General features: G+C 40.8%; 1 long non-coding RNA gene across 1 annotated transcript in view; it reads left to right on the plus strand.

The window, feature by feature from the left end:
- LOC114012194 (uncharacterized) overlaps positions 1-17,793 on the plus strand; it is a 48,676-nt gene that overhangs the window by 2,426 nt on the left and 28,457 nt on the right. Inside the window, exons 2-5 of the long non-coding RNA XR_003554503.2 lie at positions 10,487-10,698; positions 11,763-11,996; positions 12,827-12,877; positions 13,028-17,074. This is a non-coding gene — a long non-coding RNA (uncharacterized LOC114012194). The remainder of the gene's footprint in view (positions 1-10,486; positions 10,699-11,762; positions 11,997-12,826; positions 12,878-13,027; positions 17,075-17,793) is intronic.

Raw genomic sequence — 17,793 nt, forward strand, 5'->3', positions numbered from 1 at the left:
TAATTTCAGAACCTTTATCAAGAGCAAGACCTAAGCATCAGTGAAGTACATAAACTGGAGTGTGAGGTGGGATTCAATACATGGTGCCTGACAACACATGAATACCTACACTCGATGGTATTTCAGATGTGGTAATCAGGAGTAAATCTAGTTTTCTGTATTTGAATTTTCCCCTAAGAATTTCTCTCTATTGCTTTTGAAATAGTGTAGAAAAGAATAGATTGGTACTAGCAATGGATAAACTTTAAGGGCTGCTAAAACTGAGCTCAACTTAGAGTTTTTTTTGTGGCTTGCTGGAGCTTTCAAAATTAGTGTGGCAGTCTTGCAAAGACAAAGTGAGAAAAGGTCGGTCCTTCATGAGAAACTGATTTCCCTCTAGAAGGAAATGTTTTGAGACCTGCTCTTTATGATAATTTGGGTGTTCTTTTCTTCTCAAGAAATTGGAAGTATAGTGACATTACAGCATAATAATATAAAATGTAATTAAACTTAATTTTAAAAAATACCATGGGCTATGGTTCAAATTTGTCTTCCATTTAGTGCAATATGAATATGTTCTTAGAACAATTTCTCTCTCTCTGCACATCATGCAGTAAGTCAGCTTTTAAGAAAGGCAGTATAAGTTCTTGTCTTAAAAAGCTGTAATCAACATTTGAATCTCAGCATGGGAGGGTCAGTGGGAGGAAAACTCCCTGCCTAGCAAGCACAGGATCCTCAGCGCTCGACCAGTTCAAACACCAGGAAGTTGCATGGTCTAAACAGCAGAAATCCTTCATCAGTGCGAATCCTCACCACTAACAAAGATGACAAAAGGATGTCTTTGCTTTTTTTCCTCCACAGCCACCTACTGGCTTGTTTCTCTGATCGACATCTGAAAGAAAAGCTTGTTCAAAATCACTTTAAGATATGACAAGATAGCAGCAGATCTACATCTGAAGAATTATATTCAGTGGATGCTTTTTCAGTCTCCTTATAAAGCCAACAAAGGAAGGATTGCACAAAAAGTTTGGCAGTGATTATAAGACAAAAAGTTCCCACCTTTCATTTTCTATAGCAAAACTGATGAGAACAACTTTAGTAGCTAAAAAACATAGTAGCACTTTCTTCTTTGAGGTGTCCTTTCTACATTTCAACATGAAATTTGAACTATTGAACTTTGGTGCAGGGTTCAGTGTGTGTTGTCAATCTTGAGGATCCACAATCACAAATCAAGCTCTAAAATGGTGTTAAAATACATACGCATGCATGCACTCATGCATACACTGGCCACATTACAGGAGCAGTAAGTAGTGGGGACATAGGAGAGATTTACTTGGCCTTCTGGTTTTAAAACCTTTAGAAGCCACTCATTTCATAGAGTTAAGATTTTCTCAATTATGGAGGATAGAAATTTTATTTCAAATAAATCAATATTCTCATGTGATTTTTATCTGTAAGACCCAACCTCAATATAGTAAAAATGCAAAGAGCTGTGATAAAGTCATGAAGGTTGGGAACCCCAGATCTTCTAAGCAAAGCTGAGGCCCCATGAGGTCTTAATGTGGTGGACTTTAATAATTAGAGATAGTAATTCAGGAAAGCTGCTTTACTAGAAAAATAGAAGATAATAAAAATAAAGTGAGTCATCAAGCAAGATATTTTGCTAGACAGCAGATGCTTACAAACATATATATGTTTACATGTGTACATATAAATATGTACATACTATCTATATATATGTACATGAACATGCTGAGGCATACAGACATACATGACATAGCAGTAAGGTGTCTTATATTGAAGAATTATTTTCCTGCTGAGAAAAGGCAGTGAGTATATATTTCCTGGATGTAACAGAATTTAATGGATGGATGTCATAAACAAGTGCTTCTCCTTCTCTTGAGCAAGGAGAGGTCAAAGTCCCATTTTAATATTTTTCAAAGTCAGGATTATAAATAAATAATTTAAAATAATTTTAAAAAAAAGATTACAGTAATGAAAAGGGTGTTAGGTAAGGAGGATGAAGGGCTTCTTACGTATGTGGGCGGCCCTTTGGAAGGACCAGAGGTGTTATTGCACATTACAGCTCAGTTCTTGACTCATTTTTGCAGAGGTTCTTGGGTTCTACTAGAGTCAAAGGATAATCGTGCTTCGGAAAGAAACCAAATCTATTTGTTCCTTCCTCAAATCAAGATTCCTCCATCAATATCCATGAGGCATTGCAAGTCCTTCATCCTGTGATTCCTATCACAGCTGGGAACAGGGAAACACCTGCACCATTTTTCTGTGCATCCCCTCTCCAGTACCTTTCAGGAAATAAAGAGCAGCTTTTGGCTGCACAAGTATCTCGGGAAACTATTCTGTGGATGACTTTCTTCAATGGTAACCTGTGGTTCTCTGTCCCTGCTACCCCAAGCAATTACAGGAGAAAATCCTTGCTCCAGTCATCCTTTCTTCCAACTAGATTACTTTTGCTTACTACAATAGCTGGACTTTGACCTCTTATCCATTTAAAATGCAGCTGCTGAGTTCTTGAGTTCTCTTTTGCCTGTTGGCCTGATGCTCTGAGCATACAACCTGGTTTTCTGCTTTGCAAATCTTTTTTTTTCCCCTTTCCCATTTTACTTGCTGCTCTACCTTTTCCTATTCCTCACTGCACACTCTGTCTTACCTTGAAGGTCGCTCACAGCACTCTCTCCCTCCCTCCTTGTCTAGTCGAGTCTCTTATCTCGGAACATTAATTTAGCCTGACTACAGTGAGTGAAAGTAATAAAAAATAATTGGTTATTTGCAATAGTCCTAATCAAGGTTGTATTCATGTGTCTTTCTTTTTAGAGCTATAAGGTAATAAAAACAGTTGCTTTCTGTGAAATGTATTGGAATCCATTGAATCCATCACTAGATAAATATTGTACACCAAGATATTTCCTTTTCTTGCACTGAAAGTGTAGAAATTATAAACTAACTACTCCAGGAATATTAGGATGTCCACCTACTAAAGACGAGTTCCAATGCAGTTCTTGCTTCTCTCACAGCAGGGTTGTCTGAAACCAGCATTTGTGATTAAAATGGGCATTTAACAATACGAGTGACAATCTTTTGTTTAGATTGGTGAACTCATTACTATTATGAAGCATCTACATTTTAATTTCCAGCATTTGTACCCATTTAAATTGCAATCAGGACACAGCAGTAAGAGTGGTATTCTGTTTAGATGCCATCTTTCTAGTCAACGACTTCACAGTCCTTCCAGAGCTGCGTGGTCAAAATTACAGCCCACTGCTACACTGAGTTCCTGGTCTTCTGCTGAATTCTTCCAGGTGGATCAGAAGCCAGGGAAGGACTTGTCTCCATAGCCGAGTTTCTGTTATGTGGGGTGGACATTCTCTTTTTCTGTGCCTTTCTAAAGGCCACAAATGCATGTCTTCAGCATAGGAGGAATCCAAATCCCAAAGACATTTATCCAGGCCACAGCACCAACTCCCTCGGGCAGTGACCTGGCTTACATTTTCTGCTTGTTCTGAAGAGCAGGCTGGAGTATAAGAGCCTAGGCAGTGGGTAGGCTTTCAGCTCACTCCTCCTTTTCACTGTTGCTCAATTTTCATCACTTCTCACGCTTCACACAAAATAATACTCTGAAATGCTTTCCTTAAGAGCAGTCTTTCATTTTTCCCCGCAGCCTTGCATTCATCTTTGAGTGGAAAACTGTACCTCACTTCTCTCTTCTCCTAAATAAATGCACCAGTTTCAATTAGGTTTAAGCCGGTCCATAACTGAAACCTAATGCCAACGCCACACCACTCTTACATGCCTACAATACTTCGCAGTCCTAAAAATTTAAGTGTAAAATAATGGACATTTTCTATTGATCATAAACTCAATGGTATAACTGCAGACTCACATAACTTTATCCCTTCCTTGCCCTGCCCTGCCCTTCGTTAGCTTGGAGGTTTCTCCTCAGTGCACAGAAGTTATATAGAAGGGATTATTTTGCAATTGTAGTTGTATTGAGTAATTTTGGAGTGGAAAAAAAATCACTTTTTAAGCAATTGGGAACTATTTTACTTTCCTATATATCAAAATAGGTGAGCAGATTTTATTTATTTCCCTGAAAAAAAGTCATTCTACGACTGAGACCAGATACGGAGAATTCATCTGGAAATAGTGGTGCTTTTCAGAAAGGTAAAAGAAAATGAAAAGCAGAGAGAAGCCTTGAAATAACCTTATCTACAGAACAAAGCAGATTAATGTCTTTCTGAGTACTCTTTGAGCTGTGGCGCTGTTTATGAAGGCTGAAGCAAACCGTAACGCGTTACCTTTGGCCTTGCGTTGTTCTCTGTGCGGTGTGGTTGACTTCTCAGAAGCTCCAGGTCCGTTGTTTAACGCAAGTACCAAGCCTTCCCTTCGCTTCATTCGGAGCAGCCGTTCATCCTTGCTCTTTGCTAGGGTGATCCATGAGTTTTGTTGGGCTGAGCAAGAGTCGGACTCTGCAAACCTTTCTTACGGACACAAATGGTTTTCTTGCTGAGTCCATGAGTATGTGCTATTGAACAAGCAGTAAGGTAACACCGTTCGGTCGCGCAGGTGAAGCAAAGCCATACCCAAGATGACAACCAAAATTCCGTAGCACTGTGCGAAAATTTAGGTTCTGAAATCGTGCCATGAGAATGGGCTTCACCATAACGTAGTCGGTTTTACAGGCTGGTTTTGCACTGCGACCTAACCATGGTAAGGTAATAAATGGTCTTTATCCACGTAAGGACTGACCAGTTCTGGTCTGACACCTTGAGAAGCACTGCTGCCCTGAAAGCTACCGAGCCCGCTTTGTCCCTGGCATCAGGCAGGGCAGGAGAGGAGGGACACAAACAGCTACACCCGAGGAAATGCAGGCACAGTGGGTGGAACCTGAGCTGTCTTTTCTGCCATGGATCCACAGGTGACAGGAGAATTTCCTAATGCTGCCCCTGAAATCCTATTTGCATAATGTAGCATTTTCCTTTTGGTTTAGGTATGGAAGACATAAAACTCAAGGTAGTGAAAATAACATTTACGGGGGGTTTGTTTTCTTTTAAACCCCAGGGAAAAGAGTATCAGAGTTAAGGTTTCCTTTTTTTTTAAGTTATATTGTTAGTCATAAGAAAAATATGATGGCAACTTGTGATCTTTTGTAACTCTTGCCGTAACACCTACAGAGAACAATGTAAAGCAAGGATGCAGTGACATGCTTTAAATTAGATCGCACTTTAGCAAGCTTCAAGAAGATATTTTATAGTAGCACAATTTCAAAAAGCAATATATTCTGTGGACTTTTTTTATAATAAATTGCAATCTCCATGGCTGGCAATTCCCAGTATCCCCTCTGCTATTATTTTAGCAGCAGCACATCTTTGAATAAAATATTTCCTCTGTGAGAGTGCCTCGGATCCTTCTTGCAGTCTGGTCACAACCTGGGCTTGAAAGTGCTGGGCTCTGGGTTCCACCAGGAAGCATGCAGATCGCAAGTGGCTGTTCTCAGCTGCACTCGGCTGTCAACATCCATTCTGCTGATTGGTATTAAACCAGTCTTTATACAGCAAAACAGAACAGAAGAGTGTAAAGGTTTTCCCCAATACAATTTTGATGCCAAGGAACGCTTTAAGATGCTGCCTAACGTGAACAATATTCACAAACTGTTAGTGAGATGAGGAGGGGGAAAAAAGGCAGCCAAAATTCAAAATGCCTCGTTCTGTTACTTCTGTTTAGCAAAGGGTGATGCAGTCGCACAAGCACTGATGTCAGTCCTTTAGCTGAGTTACACATTAACATTTGGGTCCCAAATGAGAAGGCTAACTTCTTGTTACTTTTATTGGTGGATGCAAAAGACTTTGATTCAGCAAGTTATTTGAGCGCACAATTGGCCATTGAATTAAATGGGACTTACCAGCTTAAAACTAAACATGCCCTGCAGGCTGAACACTTTAACACTGAGATATTAAAAATAGATTAGGGTACAGCAGTACATAAGTGGAGACCATCCACCATCTGAAGTACAGAAAGAATTGAAAGAATTGAGAAGCAAAGGAACAAATCCAGCACATGATGTTTAATACCTTTAGGCATGATGGGATAATAAGTAAGTTATTGTTTTCTGAGCCATTAAAGGAACGCATTGGTTTTAGAGATCTTATTTCTAGTGAAATTTTGGTTTTCACAGGAAATACAGACTCTTCTTATGGCTTGCAATGTGTTTGCTAGAAACAGCCATCTGCTTCTCCTGCTTTCTCCTAAGGGGAATAAATTCCTTGCATCTGGCCTGTATAATAGGACTTAGTGCCAGATCCAAGACCCAATGAAGTTAAATGATGTCTTTCCCTTAGTCAGGAAAAAATCAGGATTATATTGCTTTTATAGCTAACATCTCCTGCTGCTTTTGCTGTTTTTTTGTTTTGAGTCTCATCCTACTCCAGATAATGGGCAGATGTTGCTGCCCGTATATCCTTATTTCTAGATTTATGCACAGGAATTCTTTTACCTTGCTGGCTTAGATGCTCAGTACTATCCATTTTCCAAAGAGCTTTTAAAAACTTCTAATTGCCTTAGTCTTAGAGACAAAACTGCTTAGAAAATCCAAAAATTGGCAACCAGGTGATAACTTAAAGCTTCCTATTTTTTTCCAGTTTCTTTACTTACTTTGTATCCAGATAATTATTTCTAATTTCTTTCAGCTTTATATGTTTCTGTTACTTTTTTGTTCATACTGTTAATGTCATTCTCTATGTGTTTTACCCGCTGCTCAGCTCTAGAAGCACCAGAGCCTTGCACAGTCATTTATTCAACAGCCAACTTTCTTTCTTTCTGCAGAGGACCTAGATTTTGCACATAATTTCAGACCACATGTAGGACAGAAATACTCCCTAGGGAAAGAATTCCCTAGGACTTTCCTCTCTCCTGTAATACCTTCTGTGGGCAAGACCAGGTATCCATTTTTGTACAGTATTACATTCCTCTTTACTATTTTTATAGCAGTTGGTAAAAGTTGTAGAGATGTCTGTCTTTCTTAACACATGGGAGGAAAAAAAAAAAGTCTTATGCATCTACCCAAGCAGTGCTGTTGAGCTGGTTGCAGAAGTAGGTGCGGAAATACCATCAACCAAAAAGTTACTGAAGTATATAGCATAGTGCAGTATAATGTTGCCACAGAGAATACTCTCTGTGCTTCTGTCCTGTGCCTACTTGTATGTATTCAGCAGTCAGTAAGTTTGGTGAAAACTTTGCTGATTACCAATTAATTTTCTAAAAAAGGATGGGTGGTAGTAGAGTACGGAATGGCTTCTACATGGTAAATAAATGAAGGTGTTACCTAAAAAAACCCAGAAAACTGAAGCGAATTATGGCACAAGTTTATAATATCGTGGGTGGCTAGGGAAAGGGGAGAGAATGAGTGCTTGCTTGATGACAGCAAACAGAACTGGCCAGAGGCAGGCTAAGGCAAACAGAGAAAGTCCTTCTCACAATGTGTAGTTCAGCTGTCGAGCTCATACCCGTGGGATGGCAGGGACGTTGAAGGCTTACATTAGTTCAAAAAGAAATTGGACTCATTCATGTAAGAAAAATCTATTGGAGGTATTAAACACAAAGCCAGTGATCTTTAAAGCAGAAAGTTCTTGAGCCAAAAATTTTCAGGAAAGTGAATAGTACCGAAGTGAGATACATTTATGCTGTTCCTAAAGTATCTATGTGCTTCAGTATCTACTGTTATTCACTGCCGGAGGAATAGTGCTGGGCCAGATGGACCTTTAGTCTGACCTGTTTCATTTGTGTTTATATTTTTAAATAAAGTGGATGCTAGAAGTGTTAGCAGCTGCCTGGATTTGTGGCTTCCCTGATGCAGAAGTGCTGTCTTTCATGGGACCCTCGGAAGGAGCCACCTCAGACTCAGCTTTAAGCCCAGTGATGTAACAAAGGAGGCAGAAGATGATAGTTCAAAACATTATTGGGGATTTTAGAGGAGTTGCAAATGATTAGTGAATTAGAAATGTGTAGTAAAGTAATCTAAGGGATTTGAAATTAGAAAAATATTTTTCTAAGGTATCTAGCCTATAAAATCAAGATCAGTCTTCATAATGTAATGCAATGCAGCATTTCCTAAGCAGCAAGGATCCTGTATCTGCTTTTGGGATTGGAAACAAATGCTGCCAGCGTATTGTATTGTTAGTACTTGTCACTATTTGTCCTTTTTCTAGGACCTACTGATAACTCAGTAAAGAATAAGTTCTCATTATCTAATGAAATCACCTGGAAATTGTTTATTGAATTCAGCAGATTCATCCTTAAATGCTTTGGTCATTCTTTTCAAAGAGTCAGTGGTAATTTGTTGTCAGTCCAGATCTAATATACATCTCTAAATGTCCCTTGGGATTATTATTCTGTTCCTTCAAGACAATCTTCACTGGCAGAGAATGCAATTATTAGCATTTAAATTGTCGTTTGCTTTGATGTAAACAGTAATATGCATCCTCCACAGGAATATTCATTACTGCCTTTCTTCCTCGATGCATGAATGTAACCATAAAAGCTTTATACTTTACTTGTGCATTTCCTACCATTCTTTTTTTTTTTTCTTTTTCATAGTGATTTACTCCATTTGTGATACATATTCAAAGACTATATCTTTTTTGGTTTGGACTTCAAAACCAGTGTGTGGGTATTGATGTTAAATATGCGTGTGTGTTGCTGCCTCCTGCATGGAGGTTTCTGTTTCTGATTTTGGGTAGTCTAACCAGTACTGCTGGAACTGGTTGCGTGTCTGTTTGTTTAGGAAATGGGTATCAACTCCAGTGTGCTGATTTGGGCAGCTGCATAATGCCATGGGATGTGGAAGCAGACATCAGGGTGGTATTTGATGTGAAAGCATTTTTCAGTACACTGTGCTAGCAAATGCACTGGATATGTTCCAGTATTGCTCCTCTCTTCCATTCCACGTAACTTCAGGTACTTCATGAACTCCTTTTCATGCTTTCTGTAATGTGTTCTTGAATAAAATTGATCCCTCCACCCTCTGCACCAAACCGCTGCCCTCTGCTCATTCAAATCCCATCTCAAGGTGCTTTGATTTTGAAGAGCTCTCAATAATCCCTAAGTAGAGAAAGCATGTGGAGAATGGGAAATTCTACATTTTGTGGAGACTTCCAAGTTTTGAAAGAATTATTCGGTGTCATAGGCACGTGATATCTTGCAGTAATGCTTATACCTTGACCTGTGTCTGGACTGTTATTTCTACTTTTACCTTTGAAGATAAGTGGGATGTCTTTTCCTCTGAAAACACCAATGCAATAACTGTTTCCAGAAAAAAAACAGGCTTTTACATATCCTCATGTTCAACGAGAAAGAGGAGTTTGCTATGGTAACCAGTGCTGCAGGGTACAGCCAGCTCTGTAACCTCCCTTAGTGATCCTTAGTGGCCATGCAATGATCCATTTTTATATTTTTCCTCCCCATGTGTGCTAAGTGACAGATTTCTACCTTCCATGCTATCACCCTGGAGGGTCCTTCTGAAAGTATGGCACAGTTGTGTCACTCGCTGCAAATATTGCTTAGGCGTTTCACGTTTAATAGTGTTAAATGCATCAGAGACCCTCTGGCAGTAGGTTCTCCAGGAGCTGGTAATCAAAGCAGACGAGGGGGAAGGGTGTCCTAGGTCCCTGATAACCTGCACGGGCCTCCCTTGAACATTCACTCGTCCTTCTGCACTGCCTGGCCAGTCTGGCTTCATATGTCTGAAACTCCTTACAGTTAAGGTGGGAGACTCACAACACAAGTTACTAACTTCACAGGATAAATGCCGAAAAGCATTAGTAATGATCACTTTGTTGGTCCTTCTGTGAAGTGTTACTACAAAGCAGAATGCATTGTATGGATGCACTTCCATGTCTCGCTATGGTTTCAGAGAACACTCACTTCTCCCCCTGCATCTAACATCTTTATTCCAACCTCCTGTTTTTTGAAACAGGCAAAAAAAGATCCAAACTCTCCTTCCAACTGTTTGGGGTTTTTTTTCCCTTAAAATTTCTATCTTTCTTATTTCCCTCCATTCCAGCAAAACAAAAAATCATAGAATCATAGAATGGGTTGGGTTGGAAGGGATCTTAAAGACCATCTAGTTCCAAGGCCCCCTGCCAGGAGCAGGGACATCTTCTGCTAGTTCAGGTTGCTCCAAGCCCGGTCCAGCCTGGCCTTGAACCCTTCCAGGGAGGGGGTTCCTGAGTCTTCCAACCTGGAAGGGTCTTATAAGAAAGCATTTTCATATAGAAAACCTGTTGGTGACAGTATTTTATGGAACTGGGAAATTAATGTGAGTGGAGAGGCCACAGTTTTTAAAAAAAACTTTTTAAATTACCAGAACTGCTTTGTAAGTAAATTAGGACTACAAAGGAGCAAGGGCTAGGAAAGTGTGATGAAGGCGCAGAGCCTGGATTAAGTAAGATTATGATCTTTCTTACATTAAAGTTGTATTGCTTTCTGTTTTCAGTAATACATCATAGATATTTGGGGCCACAGAATATCCTGACTTGGAAGGGAACGACAGGGATCATCGAGTCCAAGTCCTGACTTTGCACAGGGCACCCTAAAAGTCAAACCTTATATCTGAGAGCATTGCCCAAAGACTTCTTCAACACCGGCAGGTTTGGGTCTTGATCACTTCCCTGGGAAGCTTGTTCCAGTGCTTTTTCACCCTTCTCAGTGAGTAACTTTTTCCTAATATCTGAAATTCCCCTGATGCAGCTTTTGGCCATTCCCTGGCATCCTATCACCAGGCACCCGAGAAAGGCGATGAGCACTTTGCTCTCCGCTCCCCGCCGTGAGGCAGCAAGGAGGGCACCCCTCAGTCACCTCCTCTCTGCACCGAGCAAACCTAGCACCTTCTGGGTACTGGGGTCAGATTCATTGGTGCTGTAACTGCATTAGTTCCAAAAGCTTACAACGCGGATGTGTTCGGCCCTTCATATTTAGTAGTTTGCTAACCAAAATGCAATAAAAGTCTTGGGTGTTTTTCAATTAAACGGATAAATAATATTAATACCATGAAAGAAATTTGCATTTATATAGCACTTCTCATTTACAAAGGATCTCAAAGCGATTTGCTGATAGTCATGTAAATTTCTAATTAAGAAGCCATTTTCTGATTATTTCTGCGTAAATGTATGTCTTTTTAATCACCAGAACTTCAGGCTACAGTATATTATCAGTGTCATACTCCAATCTACAGCCTTACAAATTATGAACTAGATCTGTAACCTCCTGCTGTGCTAGCTGAATCCTTACTCTAACGGGTAATCCCACGGGATTCAATGGAGCTGCTCACAGAACTGTTCGGCAGTGTATTGTTAAAGGATTGTACAGCTTAGACCTATGCATGGCTGAGGCAATCCCGTCTTTATAAATTTAATGAATAAATAAATTTAATAAATAAACCCATAATTTAATCCCACCAGAATAACACGAGCTCATTTTTTATCTGGAACCTAACAGCAAAATTAAATCCTGAAAAGGGGAAGATCTTTCTCAGGAACTTGTGTCAGTCCTCCTGTGCTGTTCGTTATGGGCAGTGCCAGGAGAGGCAGCAGTGGCGTTTCTGGCCTGCTGCTCAGAAATATGAATTATTTTACCGACTCTCTTGTCCTCAAATAAGGAGCCCGAGTCTGCTGTAAACAAAGTGTCAGCCTGTATTACAACTTTTTATGTGCGTATTTCTAGTTTGCAGAGGGAGATAGAGAAAGAGTTAGATAATTTGCTTTTGTGAATAGATTTCTGCAGGGATCTAAAGCATGGGAGAGGCAGTTCCACCAGGTGTATATGGATAACAAGAGCCTTCCTTGCTCCCCGTCAGTTGGAATAACTGCTTGTAGAAAAGAAGTGCTAAAACCTAAGTGGGGTGGAAAAATTTTCAGTAGCTCATTCAGATGGAATTCACTGTGTTCAGAAGAAAAACGAGCACCTCAGACAAAGAAAAAGGAAAGAACCAGGAGCATTTACACAAGGTACTACTGTCACCTTTCATGCTTTTTATCACTTTTCTCCCTGATCTCTCAGTTCTGCCTTTTCAGATAGGAATTTCACTTTTATCCCATCCCACCCACTTGAAAGCTGTTCCAGAGCCCCTCACCCACAAGACCACCTTGGCAAACAGATGGCATGGGCTTCAAACACCCTGAGATCCACGTGTCCGCTCTGTGTGCTGTCCCTCCTGGAGCCACCTTCATCCCTTACTGGCGTGCCTCGCATTTGCTGAATTCAGCAAAACCGTTCTGGATTTGCCATCAGGGCAACATCATACATTTGTTTTGCGAGACAAATTGCATGGAGCCAGAATAGATTTTGCAGGGATACTTTTCCTGTGTGTCCTTACCAGCCTAACCTTTGTCAGGGATGTGCCTTGGTGATGCAAAGGAGCTGGCATTGCTGCACGTGGGAACAAGGTTTGAATAAAAATCAGCAAGAAGATTTGTGCGAGGTGACTTTCTATGCTGGACATGTGGAAATGAGAGGCTCTGAGTGACTTTGCAACGGAGAGCCTCCCAAACAAACAAAGGAGAGTGAGGCTGGAAGAAACGCTGAAAGAAAATTAATATATTAAGAATTTTTATGAACTGAAGGAGTGATTGCCAACACTCCTTTCTCCATTTGATTTTAGATTATCATACAAATCAAAACTTTTGGTCCTACATTCTCCAAGTCCTGCTTAAAGATAGCCAACCCCTTCTTTTCATCTGGTAAATTCCTCTTTTCTTCACATGCTCCCTCTGCACCACTTCTCTCTCCTGAGGCAGGCTGCAGAAACTGGAAGCCCCTTTATGTCTTTAATATGCAGGTGAGATGCTGTACGGAGGCATCAAATTACTAATGCAGAGCTAAGAACAAGGTATGATTCATTCATTCTTAGTCTTTCTAGTCCTGCACAACTATCTGATCAAGGTGATATTCAAGGAGGATAGTTTTACAGTGTAACAATAATTTTTATGTAATTTTTTTAAACCATTTTGTATTTTAATGTTGACACTAATTTTCGCAGGAGAAAGTACATGTACTTTGAAAAACGAGGTGCTGAAGCAAGTCATTCACCAAGTCTCCTTCATCTCTCACAAACATCAGAATAACTGTCAAAGTTTCCAAGGTTGCAAACCAGTTTGGTTTCTGGCATCTGGTACGTTAAGGTAAATATATAAGCACAGCGAGTGGGACATACTGCAGAGACCCCTGAGCTTGTACCCAAAAAGCTGGCTCCCAAACTGGGAGTAGATCTCACCTGATGGGTCTGTGCCTCCCTTTGATGCTGCACCTGAACCAACTGCCTCTTCTGCCAGGCAGTGATGTTAAGCTACCACAGCTCTAATGCTCCTGGCATTTATTTTAGCACGGTGGCACATTGTACTGCCCAGATGTTCTGGCTTTTCTGCAGATAGCTGCGGGTATGAGTATCTGATTCATCACATAGGCAAATATTCCCTAAAAGCACAAAAAGGTCTTTCTTCCACAGAAAACTTCCAGTTTTGCCGCGGAGTTTATAGAAGACAAAATAAGACCTTTGAAGCCGAGGGATGCTTATGGGGGAGCAGTGTTTAACTACCTTTTTGATGTTTTTTGGAATTTCTTACTGGAAAGTGTGTTGCATGAGAGTGCAATTAATAGGACGTTGCCTTTCAAAGAAAAGGCAGAGACTAATGAGTCAAACCAAAATGATGGATTGCACAGGCAAGGACAAGATGCATTTGCCTGGTGTTGCAGAGGAATAGCTGGGGGACCTGTGAGCACCGGGATAAGATAAACTCAACAGGTTTGTTTAATTATTATAGGCATGAATGAGTAAAAAGCATTAAGTAGGCAGGTGCAAAACATTGTAATAGGAATGTCAGGAGTATACTGGGATATCAGAGTTCCTCGGTCTGTGCTTATTCCATTTTACTGTGTGAGCTAAATCTCCAGTTCATTTTTTGGCAGTTGTAAACGTTAATCGAAATGCCGTTTTAGGGACTTGCTGTACTGTTTTTATGATGTCCGGGAGAAGTTTATGATGGAATTAACTCTCATGCTGGTGAGGTGGGAAGGGATGCTGGGTTAAGTATATCACTGCATGTGAGCTGTGCAGCTGCACAGAACATACTGGTCAATCATAACAGTTTTGACGTGCTTTTGTAAAACAAAAGGAAGGAAAAAGGAAGCCAGTGTTTTGAATTGGCAAAAGGTCCTCTTAAATAGCAGCCTTAAAATTATTTGCTTTGATTAGTTTGTATCTGCTGAAGACCAAATAAACAATTTGGGATTTTGGTACATGCTTTTCTCATTTCTACTTCTAAATATAAAAAGTTCACATTAACTGGGTAAGAAGTGTATGGCAGGCAGGGTTTTGCTGTTTCCACAATAGAGAATCCCATAGGAACAATGAATCAAATGCAGAACCGAAGTAAACTTCGACTCCAGAAGACTCTGAATGGCACAAGCCTGGATGCAAAATGTTCAGAGAATTTTGAACAGGTAGTAGTAAACTGGATATAACTGTGGGTTATTCCTGATATAGTATATGCATCTGATTTGGCACGAATGATTATAATTAAGGCTGGCTACGGGTGTTGAAGGATGGCATTGGAGTAGTTATGGACCTGATCAAAGATATACTACAGCATCTGAGTAGTGGTCAAAATGACTTTTTAAAAAGGATTAGTCTGTCTCTAAAAATCCATAAACTGTTCACGGCTTTAATTTTTATTTGTCTCTAGTTAAAGACCTTGTTTCCTTTTTTTTTTTTTTCCCCACTATTTAGACTAGTTTCATCGTGTATGCTTAATGGAATTACAATCCTTTTCACTCCATACATTTTTCAGAAGATTCATGCATTTTCATACTAATAACCTGTGCACTGCTAAATAACCAATGCCAGCCATAGTACAGTTAATCTTTCCCTATTTCTGACAGAATTAATGGTAAGAACCATTTTGCTACAGTTGAGTGTAATTTCCTGTCTGGGGATATAACTATTAGCTGACAAGATATTAAGCAAATATTGAATATTGCATTGAGAATGAAGCCTTCTAAACAGCTCCTAAATTTGCATAAATCATATTAATTAATTAATTTTCTGCTAAAAATAAAACATGCCCAAGCTGTGTTCAGCGTAAAAGTTTCCAGTCTGGTAGCATCTTGGAAGGAGCATAGCGGGAACCCTCGAAGCGGCAGACAAATCGAAGACCCTCCTCAGTCTACGGCAGCAAACTGACTCAGAGCAGGAGCTCTGCCTGCCCTTGTGGCCATTCCTGCCAGGCAGCTCGCTTTTCAGCCTGAGCTGGCAGGGAGGAGGAGGAGGGGCACGGGAGAATCTTGGAAATTATTTTGACATCCCCTGGGATTCCCAAGTCTCTGCAGCAGACTTGTAACGCTCGGTATGGTGCCTCTTGTTTAATAAGCAAACCTAAGAGTAAGGTTTTCTTTGCAAATATTTAACATCCCTGTTGTAGCTGTACGCGCCAGGAGCTGGAGAGGTGCTAAGCTCCCTTCCTTCCCAGGAAGAGGCATACATGCCATATCAGAGCAGGGAGAGCAGCACAAGCAAGAGCCTCTGAACGTTTTGCCAGGAAGTAGCTTTGCAGCTCTCACTGGTGTTATGGTGCAGCCACAAGCCTGCGTCCCTACAGCCTGTTTGAGAATTTAGGGAGCAGCTGGGGAGACAATCAAAAGATAAACTGAGCAGAGGAAGTGTACTTCGGTGTCTTTTCATCTGGATGTGCTGGAGTGTATAGGGCAAGCAAAGGGCGATGCAGGGACAGCAGGTCCTTTCATCGCAGTGGGCCAAAAGGATCTCAGGGCTTCAGTCCTCCTTTAACGTTTTTCCTCATATGGCTTGTATCCTTGAAAAAGACTTCAGAGCTACCTGAAAATGCCATGTGACAAGGAGTCAATTTACTATGTTATCATTAATAGCTCAAGCCTAGTGGCCATCAAGAAGCCCCAGGAGACGCTGCCAAGTGGCACTACGCTGCCAGCCTAACCATCCTGTCGTTCCTTTGAATAGAGGCTGCCTTTGAAAATGAGCAGCTTCAGCCACAGCAACTCTATGGCAGCGGCTCCCGGCTTCCCAGAGCCCGCAGGCGCTGCGAGGAGCACAGCACCAGCCGGATCAGAGCTCCTTTGAGCTGCAAGCCCTCCGCGTACACCAGCAGACTCGGGCCAGGCGGTACCTTCGTTCAGAGCAGTTCTTTGTGCCACGACATGCCACACGGCAGGATTGTCATAGGGGGGGTTCACAGTAATGTGCTTCTAACCTGGAGCTTTTGAAATAGTGCCTGCCCATCTCTGTCAATAACCCTTCTTCTAGGGGAGCCTTTGGGGATCTTTATTTTAATCTGAACTATGTCCCTTTTGTTTTGGGGTCAGCTTTTAATTCTCTGTCTTCAGTCGCTATATTGATGCCTCTCCTGCGTGTCTCTGAACTTTCCTTTGGCTACCTGGAGACTCCTTGCTTATTCTGAGACACAATTTAATCATATTATTTGCCTGTCATCTGACAGTGATATTTTCCTGTGCTTCAGGATTTGTGCAAAATGAGTTCTAGGTGGACTGGACCCATCTTCCTGGGGGTTAGTTGCATCTGATGGAGTTTAAAAGATAGTTTAAAGGACTCTGTCCATTCTTATGCTCCTAACAGCATGCACAACACTCTCATTATGAAATCTGGATAGCCTGGGTTTGTTGGTTTTTTTTTCATGGATTAGCATGTTTGCATGCTTTAAAAGTGGTTGACAGCCTGGACGATTGGGTTCAGGAAGAGCTTTTTGTTGCAGTTACTAACACTTCTAGAACCAAAACACTTCTGAGCTTTTAGAAAACATTTTCACCAATTCTTTTATGCTTTCTTGAAGTTTTAGGAAAAGAAACCAATTACCCAAACAAAACTACCTCCTTTTGATCAAAAGCATGGTGATCTGGAACTGCTTCTGAGAAAGAGGAGACAAACCCATCCAGCTTGGTATACGATCATTGATTTCCAGTGATCTGTCCCTGTATGACGAGGTGGAAGAGTGGAGTCAATTCTGCACAAAAGATACAGGCATCAGCTGTGGCTTTTCAGGTACATTCTTCTCCTTAAAACACTTCATTGATCCTAAAATCGGCAGGCAGCTGAAAAGCTTATGTTCACGCAAGTGTGTGTTGCCATTATTTTTCATTATGTTGGACTTCTCCCTTGAGCTATTTTTTTGCTTTTGTGTTGGTTTTTTTCCTTTTTTTTTTCTTTATACACTGAAGCTTACAGTACTTTGGAGCTCTTTGACTGAATGTGAATAAAGTGATACCAGGCAACAAAAATAAAAATGTTTTCATGATTGACAAAAGAACAAACAGCATCAGATGGCTACAAGTCTATGGCAGCTCCTCAAGTGAGTTCCAGTTCAAGGCTTGTCTCATATAAAGAGGGATTCACACTTATTTGAAGCTAATAAACCAGCCTAATGCAAGTTTGGGACTCTGTGAACTGTTGAGTAGAGTCTAAAGTTGGATGGGAAGACTCTGAGGATGAAGAAAATCAAATAATAGTAAGGTAATTAATGTCTGTTCTGGAGTCACGTGGGCAGCACAACGTCTCTAGAGCATCAGCTGTAGAAGTTCTCTGCAAAAGGTCAATGGATTCGTGTGTTTTTTGTTGTTTGGGTTTTTTTGTCATCTTACTTCAGGGAGTTGTGTCTACCATCTGAACAGCTGGAAAGGCAGAGCAATACTTTCTTCTCACACAGCATATGCTTAGTTGGAAGTGGATGGTGACTGCTTTTGTCTACAAGGACTGTGGTGACA

This window comes from Falco peregrinus, chromosome 4 (assembly GCF_023634155.1).
Source record: "Falco peregrinus isolate bFalPer1 chromosome 4, bFalPer1.pri, whole genome shotgun sequence".
NCBI classification, from domain to species: Eukaryota; Metazoa; Chordata; class Aves; order Falconiformes; family Falconidae; genus Falco; species Falco peregrinus.